Source organism: Syzygium oleosum, unplaced genomic scaffold (assembly GCF_021117445.2).
Source record: "Syzygium oleosum isolate NSW1041296 unplaced genomic scaffold, Sole_v2.1 Sole_v2.16, whole genome shotgun sequence".
NCBI classification, from domain to species: Eukaryota; Viridiplantae; Streptophyta; class Magnoliopsida; order Myrtales; family Myrtaceae; genus Syzygium; species Syzygium oleosum.
The window spans coordinates 3,876,032-3,890,657 of record NW_026607500.1 but is presented as its reverse complement, the minus strand read 5'-3'; the positions used below and the strand labels follow the sequence as shown (position 1 = coordinate 3,890,657).

At 42.2% G+C, this 14,626-nt stretch overlaps 2 long non-coding RNA genes across 3 annotated transcripts; both read right to left on the bottom strand.

The window, feature by feature from the left end:
* Positions 1–1,931: 1,931 nt before the first annotated feature.
* LOC115665084 (uncharacterized) lies at positions 1,932–12,029 on the bottom strand. 2 transcript variants are annotated; one of them, XR_008818139.1, is made up of 3 exons: positions 11,887–12,029; positions 8,393–8,760; positions 1,932–1,942 (listed from the first exon to the last, which is right to left on the bottom strand). It is a non-coding gene; the product is annotated as an uncharacterized LOC115665084 (long non-coding RNA). The 2 variants fall into 2 exon arrangements; XR_004003675.2 differs by lacking the exon at positions 1,932–1,942 and having other exon boundaries at positions 8,301–8,760.
* Positions 5,781–6,869, bottom strand: LOC130140154 (uncharacterized). The gene is made up of 2 exons (XR_008818140.1): positions 6,373–6,869; positions 5,781–6,094 (listed from the first exon to the last, which is right to left on the bottom strand). It is a non-coding gene; the product is annotated as an uncharacterized LOC130140154 (long non-coding RNA).
* Positions 12,030–14,626: the final 2,597 nt, after the last annotated feature.

The window sequence follows — 14,626 nt, the reverse complement described above, 5'->3', positions numbered from 1 at the left end:
GAGAGAGAGAGAGAGAGAGAGAGAGAGAGAGAGAGAGAGAGAGAGAGAGAGAGAGAGAGTGTGTGTGTGTGTGTGCAAAAATTTAAATACAGAGAAAGCTTTACATTCGTTCATTGTCTTTTCGAGCATGCTGAAATTGTAATCTCTTAAGAAGTGTGTCATTGTTATAGTTTGTGCTTAGGTATGAAATAGTGATATCTATCTGCTTGCATATAAGCAACACCAGCTTTGAGAAGAAGTACTTGGGTATAAGCAACACATTCTATCATAACTACTCAAAGATTGCTAGTGGAATCTAGCTAGTAGACTGATAGTCTAAGAGAGTGGATGTAAGCTTATACTAAGCTAAACCACTATAAAGCTTTGTGGGCATCGTTCTCTTTCTCTCTACTTATATTTATTACTTCTTAATAGAAGCGCTTTGCTCTATCTGATATAACATGTTCCTACGTATATAAACACACTATTTTTACCTGATTTACCTTATATCAAACTTGACGCTTTTAGTTCTGCAATATTTAGTCAAGTTTCTTGAAATCACTTATTCATCCCCTCTATGTGATACTATTAGCCATGCTGGGAAAATCACCTATGTGTTGATTGTTGAAAAATCTCCTATGTTTTTTTGACAATAACAAAAACAATCAAAAGCTATCAATGTGTGTATTGGTGATATATAGACAAGCCAATATGCAGATGTTGTCATAATCAGCACCAGTTGATTCTGATATAAGGAGTGCTCTGCTGCTGTATGAATACTTTGCAATATCGAGGGATCGCTACCGATATTTAAGGTGAACGAGATATTAGGTGTTGAAGATGTCTACAAGTTGGAAGGATCTTCAGATAATGTGAATATTTGGAAAGACCTTGATCGAGGATGAGCAAGTCAAGAAGAATGTGGATGTTCGTAATGACTTTGAGGTACAAAGATCGAGTGAACAGTTTGATGGACTTGGTGATGGTGAACAAACGTAAAACAAAGATGTTCGATAAAACTTGGAAGGACCATAGAGATGAATAGGTTGATAGAGTTGAAATTACCAATATGCTTGGAAGGACCGGAAGAAAGATCAGCATCATTATCAGGTGCAGTGGATTGTTATTGGAGCAGTAGATTGTTAGCAATGAGCAGCTACTTTATACAGACAAGGTGGAAGACAATGATGATATCAATGACCTATGTGAGTTCAGCAAAGACTAGGTATAAGGATGAGGATCTTGATGGGAAAGAAAACAAATTGAAGATGACGAGGTGTTCATGATGACTTGGAAGTACCGTGGTCAATCTTTCATCAAGGTGACGTCTTTGGAAGTTGAGATAGTCAAGAGGATCATTGGATGATTGATCACAAATCGTTCACACGGTTTGTTAGTGGATAGCATCAACAGACTACTAATAATCTACACGTCTTGATTATGGGTAAGGGATCATGCTGATATTTAGTCTTGGAAGGTGCTGGTCACTTGATCATCTGAGTATATAATGAGCAGTGATGTTGAGAAGAAAAGTTAGTTAGAGAAAAAAGGGATAGAATACTTACAATACTGCTATTATCTTCTAAGCTAGAAATTGTCACTAATCCTGATACGTAAATCTCTCTATATTTGGTTTAACACTGTAATAGCTTATAGTCAAGTGTACAAGAGTAAGTTTAGTGTTTTTGTATCCCGATACTCAAGTGAAGGGAACTACATTAGCCAATTGTAACTTGTATAGCTGATTACTGGTGGAATCCAACCGTTGTTAACATTGTTAATCTGAGAGTGGATTTAGGCTTGGTCATAAGTCGAACCACTATACATCATTGTGTGATCTGCTTACTTCTAATCATGGTGATGCATGTGAACCTACAACATCAGATGACGATGATCTTGACAAGAAGGTTCAAAAGCATGATGAGAAAGGAAATGACTACAAAGGAAAGAGGTAAGCAAAATACTGAAACGAGAAGAAACACCACAAAGCCAAAGATGAGTCCATATTAAAAGAAGTAGTCTACTACGAATGTCGAAAGCCTAGACACATCAAGCCCAAATGTCCTCTTTAGAAAAAAGAAGAAAGGAAAGTTTGAGAAGAAGAAGCGTGCCTTCAATGCTTAAACCTGAAGTGACATCGAGTACAAAGAAGCGATGAAGATGCTAATCACGCCAACCTATGTCTCATGGGTAATTCTGAAGTCTATGAGGAAATTGAGGTAGAATCCCCATAACTCACTTATGAAGAATTGCAAGATTTTCTAACGGAAACTTTTGAAAGACTAAAAAAATCTTCAAAAGATTTTCAGATTTGAAAAATGAAGTTTGGATGTTGACAATTGAAAACCCTTCTCAAAGTGTGGCTCTTGAAGAGATGAGAGATGAATTGCATGTTCTAAGGAAAGAACAAAGTCTCTCTTAAGATGAGAATTACTCTCTAAAGAAAGAGATTTCGAAATCACTACAAGGTTCTCTCTTGGTTCCAAAACACTTGAGCACATCCTTTCAATTCAAATCCCTTACTATAATAAGTCCGGTTTAGGATGTGAAGAAAATGAAGGAGAAAGTGATCCTTCTCCGCTTTAGTCATCAGTTTCTCTTTCCAATCCATGCACCCATTTGTTTTTTTTATTACCCAGTATGAAGGGATGTCCAGATATTTGCCCATTTTATCTATTAGATGTTAGCGTGGTGAGTCACTATTTGACGCTTGTGTCCTTTTTCTCAATTGAGGATTGACGAACCCCTTTGTCCGACAGCTATTTTTCTGACCGATATGAGTACATCGGTGAAGGATGATGGCAACGCTTTCCCTGTCAATGACAAAGATAAGGATGAATATTACATTCCCGAAGGGAAGAAGAATAAATCTGCTAAAAGCATTGCCTTGGAGATTTCTGACGAGTCCACTCTTCCATCTAAGCACAAGCAAAATCTTCCAAGTCTGATTAGTCAATCACTGAAACTATGGGCGCTTCTTCTAACTTGCTAAGTTCTCCCTCCGTTGGAGGTTCATCAACCACAACGGGTAAAGTGAAGGTAATACTATTGACGACTTCCTTTTCTATATAATTGACTCTGTCAATGATTAATTCCATATTTCTTTTAGACCGTTGATTCCAAATTCAGCAGTCAGATGATTGTCGAAACCAAACCAAAACACCCTTTTTCATATAAAACAAACTTAAGTGATGTTGAGCCTCATAAGGATTCCAGTTTGTCAGTGGATCTGATAGGGACCGAAACTAGCGGCATCTCTCCAACGACAGATGCAATGAGGTCTAAGACTCCCTTTCCCCCTCTGGCCGCACACGTCTTCCCCCGTGCAGACGTCCCCTCGGCCCCATACCCATGCAGACCTAACCCCCCAGCCTCTCTCTCTCCTCCTTTTTTCTCTTCTTCCTCTCTCTCTTCTTCTCCTTCCTTCTTCCTTTTTCCTTGGCCCGACGAGTTCCGCTCCTGCTTCTGCTCGTCGACTGCAACCACCACCGGTCGCCCCGCCGTCCGCCTCGCGCCGCCGTAGCCCCGACCGAGCTGCACCGTCGCTCGCCAGCCACCTGCAGTCCCGTCGACCGCCCTCGTCGCCTGGTGTCTCTCCTCCTCCCGTCGTTCGCTCGAGCCGCGAGCTCGTCGCCGCCACCACCGCACGCCCAGCTGTCGCCGCCGTTACCGTCCGCCAGCCCAGTCGCCGCTCGACCTCCGTGCGCCGCTCGCCACCGCCACTGTCACTGCCGGGCCCTTGCCTCCCCTTCTCTCGGCCTTCTCTTCTTTCACCCCCAGAGCACGCGAGCTCGACTCGCCGCCGTGCTCGACGAGTCCCGGCCGCCGTCCAGCCGTCCAGCCAGCTCTCCTCCCGACGCCTGAGCGTCGCTGTCGCCGCCGCCGACCGCCTCCCAGCCGCACCACCCGCCTTAGCCAACTTCCTCTTCTTCCCTTTGGCTTTCCGCCGTTCGCCTCCGCTGGCCGTCGCTCCAGCGGGCCAGCTTGACGCCACCCGACCCCGCCAGTAGCCGCACCGTGCTGCTCCGTCACCGCCGCTCGCTGCCGCCGCGTCGCCGTCGCCGCCGCCGCCGCCGATCGCCGCCCGGCCAGCCCAGACCGTGGCCGGCTCGTCGCCCACGCGACCAAGCCGCGCGCCCATCGCTGCGCCCACGCCCGTGCCCGTGCCCTCGCCCATCGCCGTGCCCATGCCCGTGTCCGCGCCCGCGCCCGTGCCCGCGCCCATCGCCGTGCCCGCGCGTGTGCCGAGTCCGCACTGTTCACCCGGGCCATTTTAGGCCCGAGCCGACTTTTCCCGGGCCAAAACTTAGTAAGTGAATTCCTAAACCCTACCTAGTACTTTGGGTATTTTATAGACTTGTCTCGGGTTTAGAACGGCTAGGGCGTGTTTTAATTTAATTATATTATGATATAATTGTGCTAATTGGATTGGATAAAATAATGTGCATGATTTGGGTGATCGTACGTGGCCAACTTGAACGTCGGGTTTGTGGATTGACGTGGCGAATTGTGAATATGGATCGTTTGATGCAATTGGCGTGAAATTGATTGAATTGAATGGCGTGTGCATGCCTGTCGATTTTAAGCCCGGATTGATCGGAGGGCTACGGACTTGGGACGTGTTGACGGTGGTCCGTGTGAAGGCATGAATGGCCGGTGTGCCAAGTGGATGCGGGCTTGAGACGTGTTGACGGTGGGCCGTTAAAGGTGTATTGGACCGGTACGTGTTTATGTCGGTCATTGGGATTGCTTGAATAGTGTGGCTTGGGACGTGTTGACGACGGCCACTGGAATTGATTGAATAGTGTGGCTTGGGACGTGTTGACGGCGGCCACTGGAATTGATTGAATGATATGGCTTGGGATGTGTTGACGGCAGCCATTGGAATTGATCGAATTGTGTGGCTTGTGTGTCTGTGAGATCGGACTTGAGACGTGTTGACGGTGGTCCGTGAGAGGAAAGTTGGTTGGACACGTGTGTGCGATGTGATTGATTGAATTGGCTAATTGTACGTGTGGATGCTTAGTTGGATTGGTTGATTGCGAGTGGGGGTGTGTGTGCCGAGTGATGGTGATATGGCGGTGAACTATTCTTGCATTGTCATGTTTGGTCTAATATGCAGGGTTGGCACGTGGCTCTAGGCGAGGTAAGCTTATCCTGTGAAACTGGTTGTGTTGTCTGGTGACTTGCATGTTAGACTTGTCTGGGTACGCATTGGCCTACGTGAGGTATAGGGGGTTGCTTATTGAGACTCGATCTCACGGTTATTATATAACCATTTCAGATTCGCGACCGTGATCGATTCGGAGATGCCGCCAGAGCACCACAGGGATTGAAGGATAGATCATTTACCCTGTCTTTTGAGTACCTTTTGTAGAGGAGATAAGCTTGTCAACCACCGTCCCCTTTTGAAAATTGTGATTTTAAATTGGTAGCCTGAATTATCGTTTTGTATAGTGACTGCTTTATGATGTTATGCAATTATTGTTTCGTGCTATCCTTTTGTCATCTTGTTAGTTGTTTGGGTTGTTTTATTTCGCTTCCGCTTGCGTAGTTCGTTTGGGTCGGCGACGCGTCCTGGGACGTCGCATTAAATACGGCCGTTGAAGGGGTGTCGCGAGCCTGTTGGGGTTCGGGGCGTGACACAAGCAGACTCTCGAGAACCAGCTAGGGTTGCAAATCTAATCCGAAATGATAGAAGATGGGATGAAGATTTACTAGCAAGACTATTCGACGAGCAGACTATCAATGAAGTGCTAGCAATACCACTATGTAGTCATGCAACAGAGGACAAACTAGTGTGGACAGCTACAAAGTCAGCGGTCTTCTCGGTGAAAAGTGCGTACAACCAGATTCGTCAAGAGGAAAACACACAAAATGCAATGCAAGCATCATCATCTTTCAAGCCATCCCGCAAGCTATGGTGCACAATATGGAATTTACAAATCCCACCCAAGGTTAGAATATTTTTGTGGAGTGTTTGCCAAAATGCTCTCCCTACTGCAGACAACCTCTATAGGAGAAAGATTTTACCTCGACATGCATGCCCCTTCTGTGATCAAGAAGCTGAAACGGTAGAGCATCTCCTTCTCTTTTGCCCCTGGATCGAAGCTGTCTGGACAGATCCCTCAGTACAGAACAGAATAGCACGTCAAGAACTGACAAGAATTGAGGTATGGATCCTTAATTATAAGCAACGACAAGATAAATTGCTGAATCTAGATGAGATGGCCATCCTATTGTGGTTGATTTGGAAGGCAAGAAATGAATTTGTGTTTAGAGGAAAACCCCCAAATTCGAGCTCCATAATCGAGTCGGCTAGACTTATATTGCAAAATTACAGGAAGTGGAACCATCAAAATGCTAGTTTGCATGCTGAAAAGAGCCTTTTACCTTTGTGTTGAAAACCACCGATGAGAAATTGCTTCAAAATCAACATAGACGGATCTTTCCTTGAAGATGCAGCAGTAGGAGCGGTTTCTGGAATCCTCAGAAATGAAGCTGGATCGTTGCTGAACGGTTTCACCAAGACAGTCCCTGCAATCTCGTCGCTTCACATCGAACTGCAAGCCTTGCTGCATGCCCTGACTTTCTTCGTTGACAGAAGAACGCAGGAAATTGTAATAGAAACAAACTGCCTTGAGATAGTGAAGAAGCTACAGAACCAGAGAGAAGTCGGCTGGGAAGAGGAAGTCTTGATTAAAGAAGCGCACGTTCGAATGGCCCAATTCACAAACCTAACTGTGGCCCACTGCAACTGATCCGCAAATCAAGTTGCCGATTGGGTCGCCAGGGCGCAACGGACCAATTCTCTATTTTCTTCTTGGCTAGCCCGTCCCCCCCAACTTTTATGGGAACTGTTATGTTTTGATGTTCCTTCGTCGGGTTGTAGTTTCATGAACACTTAATTTTCAATCAAATCGTTCTCTTTAGACCAAAAAAAAAAAGTACAATAATATTTTTTGCGATGGTAAGTTTGAATTCTATAGTTAATCTAATTGCCTATTTCAAATTGGATACCTCTCCGAAATAAAAGGATGGAAAATGTTTTCTTAAAATATTTAATTTGTAACATGTATTATATATGGTCATAATTAATATGCAAAACCAGATGAGCTAGCTAAAGCGCAATTAAGAGATCATTTTGAATAGATAGCTGCTACAATGACAAAACACTGGATGGTCACGAGTGATTTTGATGATGCTACGTTTCCGGACGACAAGAAAGGGGGTGCACCGGTCAATGCTGTAAATTGTGCTAGGTTTAGAGAGTGGATCGACAAATGTCGTCTAATTGATCTTGACTGGGTGGGAATGAAATTTGCATGGCGTGGGCCCCAGGGGAATGGATACAATCGGCTATTCAATCGCCTTGACAGAGCATTATGTAATCTTTCTTGACGTTGTTTATTTGTTGATGCGATAGTATGAATACTTCCAAAAGTTAAATCTGATCATCACCCAATCTTGTTTGATCTCTACCGTGAGAGGACTCTTTAGGTAAATCGGACTTTTCGATTTGAAACAGCTTGACTAACTCATACTTCTTTTAATGAGTTTGCTCTAACTTAATTGGAATGATGAGTTGCCTATTCATGTTACTCTGTCCCCAACTATAAAACAACCTCAAGGAGTGGAATCAGAATGTCTTTGGAAACATTTTCAGAAGAAAAGAATTTGCTGACCAGATTAAGAGGCATCCAAAAGGCACTTGAGAAAGGTACAAATCCTTTTTTTGTTGAAACTTGAAGCAAAACTAAAAATTTTTTTTTGATGTCTCGGTTCATGAAGAAATCCACTAGTATCGAAAAATTAGACATCAATAGTGGCAGTTCGGGTAAAAAATACGAAGTTTTTTCATGCTACCGCAATCATTCACCGTTGGAAAAATAAAATTGATGTTCTAAGGAATAATAGTGGAGAATGGGTGTCTGATCAAGAGGAACTAAAATTCATTGGGGTGGATTTCTACAAAAACCTTTTCAATGAAGATGACCCAACCCTAATCGCAATTTCGCAGCCTAACAGATTTCAAAACCTGAGTTTTCGTTAGAAGGGGAAGCCATTTTTTTTTTAAATTATTTACAACAAAAAATAGCTAGTTTTCATTTATTTGATGACTTAAGGAAAGTGATCTCCTTCTTGTTAGAAGGGGAATTCATTTTTCCCAAATCTAAGTTTATTGTTTTCAGTCAATGGATAATGTTTTTCGTCGGTCAATTAGTTTTCCGTTGTACAAACACCAGAAAGTCAGAAGGAAATTTCTCGAAAACAGTTATCTTTCAAACAAACGGATCCTATTACTTATTTAACAAAAATCATTCACCAGAAGCCTAACCTTTTGTTTTTCCTTTTCTTTTACCAGGCAGACCACTCTTGAGAATTGTGGACTAGATTATGCTTCAAGCAAAACAAAATCATTAAGATCCAAACAAGATTCAATAATTTACTTGAACATGGCTACTTTGAAAGGAAGAGTTAAATCTCATTCTGTCAAAGAGAAAGCAGCACCCATGCAATAAACTGGTCACAGCAAAAACCTACGACCCTGACCGCTAGCGACATCGTTTTCTGTTGTCCTGTAGACTAATAAAAGCTCCATACGCTTCTTCGTCATCGTAATCCTTAAGGCTACTTTCCATTTCTCCACGATATGATCTCCTCTACTTCGGATGAAAAGCCCCTCAGAATGTGTAATGCTGCTGAATGGAATCGATGTCCAAGCCTTTGAGCTTGACCACGGATTCAACATGACCCTTCAGAGTATGTAGCTCGCGCAGCCTGCAACAACAGATTCAGGTTGCCTTACCATCGCATGTAGGACTTAAATGGCGAAAAGGAACTGCTAGCAGCGAAAGGTTTATAATCTGTATTGAGAAAGTAAGGCTCCTCAGCTCTGTTAAATACGGCATGGCCTATGAACTTCAGTTATCAGGAAACCAAACAGGTACGGAAGCGAACTATGTTTTTCAGTAAATAACTTCGTTTTATTACAAGCATTGACGTATGAGAATAAACGTGCTCACCTTGTGATGCATTTCGCCCGTGCGTTGCACCGACATGTCCAGCTATTGTTTCTCCTCATTTTGAGCACGTTCGTCATGGCTTGGAGACAATGGGGTAAGAGTGATTCGTTTCTGCCCTAAGCAAATAGAATAAGTATTCTTGAATCCATCGTGCATCGCCTTTCGGTCATATTGCCATGGCCTCGCAAGTAACAAATGACATGCATCCATAGGGATCACGTCACACGTAACCTCATCTTGATAATGTTTTCCAATCGAAAAAGAAATTAATGCTTGTTTAGTTACCTTTACATCACTCCCCTTGTTTAGCCATTGAAGTTTATAAGGTTGAGGGTGAGACATTGTAGGCAACTTTAACTTTTCAATCATAGTGGCTGAGGCAACATTAGTGCAACTACCACTATCAACAATGACGTGGCACACCTTTCCTTTGATGGTACATCTTGTTTGGAAGATGTTTTCTCTTTGCTCTTCCATGAGCACCATATTTGAATTCAAGGTCTTGCGGATCACAAGCAGTTCACCATCATCAGGCTGCTCCACATATTCTTCTCCTTCTTCTGAATCCCAAACCAGTTCATCCTCTTCGGGTTTAGTTTCTTCAACTTCTTTGAGAGTGATTGTGCGCCGATTGGGACACTCCGATGCAATATGCCCATATCCTTGGCATTTGAAACACCTTCTCTCCTTAGCGGTCGTCATGGGCTGAGAATCAACTCTTGCCTTGTCCTTCCTCGTCGCGGAGTTCTCAGTTTGAAAAGACGAACTCCCTTTGCTGGAAGAAACTTCTTTAGTGAATGGTTTGTAGGACGACTTCTTGGAGGTGTCATGTTGCTTCTCGACCTTGTAGGCAAGCTTGCAAACATCAGCAAAGCTCCAATATGGCTATAAGTCCACCGAGTCAGCAATATTTTTCTTCAAACCTCCCAAACAACGAGCGATCGTTTGTTCTTGGGACTCGAAAACATCACACTTCATCATGAGTTGTTCAAATTCCTGAGTATACTCTTCAACACTCAAATCATTTTGTTTCAAAGAATGGAGCTTTAAGAACAGATCTTGCCTGTAGTTCTCAGGCAAGAAACGCTTCTTCATTTCTCTTTTCATCTTATCCCACGTACGAATCTTGCTCTTTCCTTCACGAACTCGCTGAGCTTTAAGGTTTTCCCACCATAGGCTTGCATATTTTCGCAATTTCAAGGGTGCAATTTTAACTTTCTTCTCCTCCGAATACTCTTGATAGTCAAACACTCTTTCAATCGTATGGAGCCAATCAAGGAAATCATCAGGTGAGAGTTTACCTTCGAACTCTGGTATTTCAACCTTAATATCAGAGTTTTTCTTTTGAGGACGAGCTCTAGGCCGCCTCCTCAATTGAGTCTCGTCTTCACTTGGCTGCTCGTGGAAAGGATTTTCCTCTTCCTCACTTGAACATGCATTGGAAGATGCTATTCTTTGATCATTCAAGAGCTGGTGCAATTGACATCTAAGTTCCGCAATTTCCCGTTCCATTCGCAAAGAACGAGCTTGCTCAAAAGTCAATCCATGTCGAAATCCGTCGGCCATTTCTAATGATCAAAGTTTTGAGTGTTTTAGGGTAGGAAATTCGCACAAATGGAACCGTTTCCCACAGACGGCGCCAAATGATGAAAACGAATTTGGTTAAACTGGAGAAGGGAAGGTTTTATTGTGCGAATAAGACAGAATAGATTGGACGAGCTCACCACCAAGTTTGGATACAGGGCGAACCACCACCAAACAAGGATACAGATGCTCAGTAGGCTTGGGATATAAAGCTTGCTCATGCCGAGTTCGCCTACAATCGAGCTCCTAATCGCACCACAAAGTGTTCTCCCTTTGAAGTCGTTTATGGAATCAATCCACTCACTCCTGTGGAATTGCTGCCCTTGCCAACCAAGGATTTAGTGCATTCGAAGCTGATCAACGAGCTAACGCAATGAAGGAATTCCATGAAAAGATCAAATCTCAAATTGAGAAACAAAATAAGATTTATCATATGAAGGCCAATAAAAATAGGAGAGCTGTTATTTTTCAGCCAGGAGACTTGGTTTGGATTCATTTGAGGAAGGAAAGATTTCCATCCAAGCGCAAGTCGAAGTTGATGCCAAGAGCCGAAGAACCATTCAAGGTGTTGGAAAGAATCAATGACAACGCCTACAAAATTGATCTACCAGGTGAATTTAATGTTTCAGCGACATTTAATGTTAAAGTTCTCTCTCCTTATGTGGAAGATGAAGATTATGGAGATTTGAGGGCAAATCTTTTCCAGCAAAGGGAGGATGATGCATTTCGCCCGTGCGTTGCACCGACATGTCCAGCTATTGTTTCTCCTTGTGTGTCACTTATCATGATGCTTACATGGAATTAGTTCACCACATGTCATGCTATTTGGAAAGAAGCAATGAAGAAATCTGGTCAAACTATGAATGGTACGAATTTGGGGAAATGGTGCGAATCTGGTTAAGAGCATTGAATGCTAAATGGCTGCTGCTAGTTTGTTTTTGTTTAAATGATTTCAAGTTACTAAGTTAGATTTAATGTTTGCAAAGTTCCTAGGCATTAAATAAAGTTGTTAGAAGCTTGTTGGACTCTTATGTAAGCCCTCTAGGGCGTCACTTGGAGGGACACTACCTTTTGAATGACAATTGAGGATTTTCTCCTGCATTTCTATTGCATATTTTGAGGTTTCTGTATCACTTAGTGGATTCTAAGTGTGGTGAGCCTACTGAGCATCTGTATCCTTGTTTGGTGGTGGTTCGCCCTGTATCCAAACTTGGTGGTGAGCTCGTCCAATCTATTCTGTCTTATTCGCACAATAAAACCTTCCCTTCTCCAATTTAACCAAATTCGTTTTCATCACCTTGCAACCTCAGCTCGTCGCTTGGCTTGGTCTGCAATCTCTGAAAGCTCCCTGTAGCTACTCTTGTCAGAGAAAAGGTTGCTGGTTTCAGGAGGCTGAAGGCCGTGCAGAGTCCTCTGTGCAGTTGCCCACTGAGCTTCTCGCTCTGTCTATTTTTACCGTTCGATCAATTGCTTCCGCAATAATAAATAATTTGATTTTTGGCCTTTGGTCTATGTTTTGTTGATCAAGAGGACCAAGATATTATTTAAGTATAACATGAGATAATAACTAGCTAACCAATGAAACAAATCTACCTTGCCGAGCATATGCTTGAATAATCATGACAAAAAAGAACGAGATCGCCTGAAGCAGGTAAAACTTAATCAATATTCTTCTAGTGGTCCAACTTGACACAGAAAAACCCCTCTAAGGAATTAAAAGTTGCCCGGGAATAATGCGAAGAGAATTTTGAGTTACAATTCTTTCAATATCCTTTCTCTTAACAAGTGTGGTAGAGAATTTTACGTAGAAAATACAAAGACAAGCTGAAGACTGGGATCAAGAGTTTTCGTGAGCCCTGCAGATGATGAAAGGGAAAAGCTTGAAAGTTGTTCCGTTGCAACTTGGGTGGAATGATTCAATATACAATATCTGAAAGGAAGGGAATAAGGCGACACATGAGCAAGTTAACCCACAAATGAATAGGGTTGCTGCTGCTGTAATTCTCAGTGAAAATTATGTTTGAGTCATTAATTCTGAAGGGAAAAAAAAGCAGTTCCGGATGAGATTAAAAGCGTCTGTAACAGATGGAGGATTGCTTGTTAGTTGTATGTTCTTGCTCGACCAAGGCTGCTTTGAGGCCATGATTGAGGACTGGTGTGCTCGATAGTGAGTGAGTTACTGGTTTTCACTTGTATGATTGTTTCTATTCTAATGTTCATTGTGACATGGGGTCATTGGGTTTAACGAGTGGTGTCAAAGACAAATTTTTTAATTCATATTTAATGGGCTAAATTGTCTTTGGGTTAACAGAAATTTAAAGAATTGGTTGTTATGGTTTAGACTAGCAAAGCCCGACTAGATATAGGTTTTAATTGGTCTGGACTTAATCGACGTGCAACCCACCAAACTATGCCTCTTCTTGTTTCAATTGGCTGATGCAGTTTGGGCTGTTGTTGGGCAGAGCTTACAAATTCACACGTATCTTGCAGATTTCGGACAATAGCGACCATGCAAATCACATAGTCGGTTAGTCTCACTGAGTGTACACCAAGAGATATCGAACTATTCCAAGAATCCAATCTATCAAGTCCTGATTTCAACTAGATTTTAGCAGACTTCTGCCAATCAATAGCTCCAGAAGATTAAATATGAAAGATCTAGCCTCTCAATGGACTTTCATCCAGCGATATTCCACCTTTCCACACATGCCCCTACCTATTATGGCCATGAATTCTAACTAGATTTTGCAATTTGTATCAGTCAAAAGCTTCATACACTTTGTTCAGGCCTTTCAACGTACTTGCACCAAGAGATATCTAACTCTTCTAAGAACCAGGATCGATTTGCAACTAGATAATGACAACCTGCATCATCCAATAGCTTCCTTCATATGATTACCACGGCCTCCAATTTCAACTAGTTTGATCACAAAATAGCTTCAAACGAGTTGATTGTGGAAGGTCCAGCCTTTAGAGGACTTGCACCGCGAGATGTCCGATAATTTTAACCTACCAAGTCTTTGAATTTCATATAGGCTTTCGCATTCTCGAACCATCACTTGCTTAGACATTTTGATTGAGAAAGGTCCAACCTCTCAAGGGACTTGCACAATGAGAATCCAACACTCGAAAAAATCCCAGTTTATCAAGGCCTTGAATTTCAAGTAAATTTTCACATTCTTTAACAACTCCAATCTAATAACCACTTGAATTTCGACCACATTTTCGCAATTTGCAATAGTCAATCTCCTCATAACATTTATTTGTGGGATCTCTAGCCTTTTGATGGATATGCGAGAAAATATCCAACTCTTCCAAGAACCTGGACTTATTATGGCCTCGAATTCCAAAAAAATTTACACATGAGCATGCCTTCAATAGCTTCAAATGATCTAATTGTGAAAGGTCCAGCCCTTCAATGGACTTGCATTACGATGCATCTAACGTTTCCAAGAACCCCATATGGCCTTGGATTTCGGCTAGATTTTCACAAGAAGAAGCATTCAACTGCTTTATATGATTTAATTGTGAAATGTCCAGCCTTTTAATGGATTTGCACTAGGAGATATCATATTCTTTCAAGAACTCTAACCTATGAAGGCCTCAAATTTCAACTCAATTTTTGCAACGACTGGCATTTAATTTCTTCAAATGATTCAATCGAGAAAGACCCATCGATTCAATGGAATTGCATGAGTTGACGCTCAACTCGTCTCATAACTTGGATCTATCAAGACCTTGAACTTCAACAAGATCATTGTTTTTTTAATTTCGATGGAGCATTCATTCCATCTAAATATTTAAGGTCGTCAAGACCAGATGAAATTGTACCCCCTGCTATGTCCAATGTTGTCATTTCATATGTTTCATATGTTCACAAGGGGAATCTAGAAATGCCTTCATATTTTTACTAAAAAAATTGATTGTTAGTTGACTAAACACAAATCTTTAGTCGTTCCCTAGTGACATTAACAACTAACCCACTACCACTTCTTTATTGAAAAGTAATTACACTGACCTCATACGATTGACGTAAT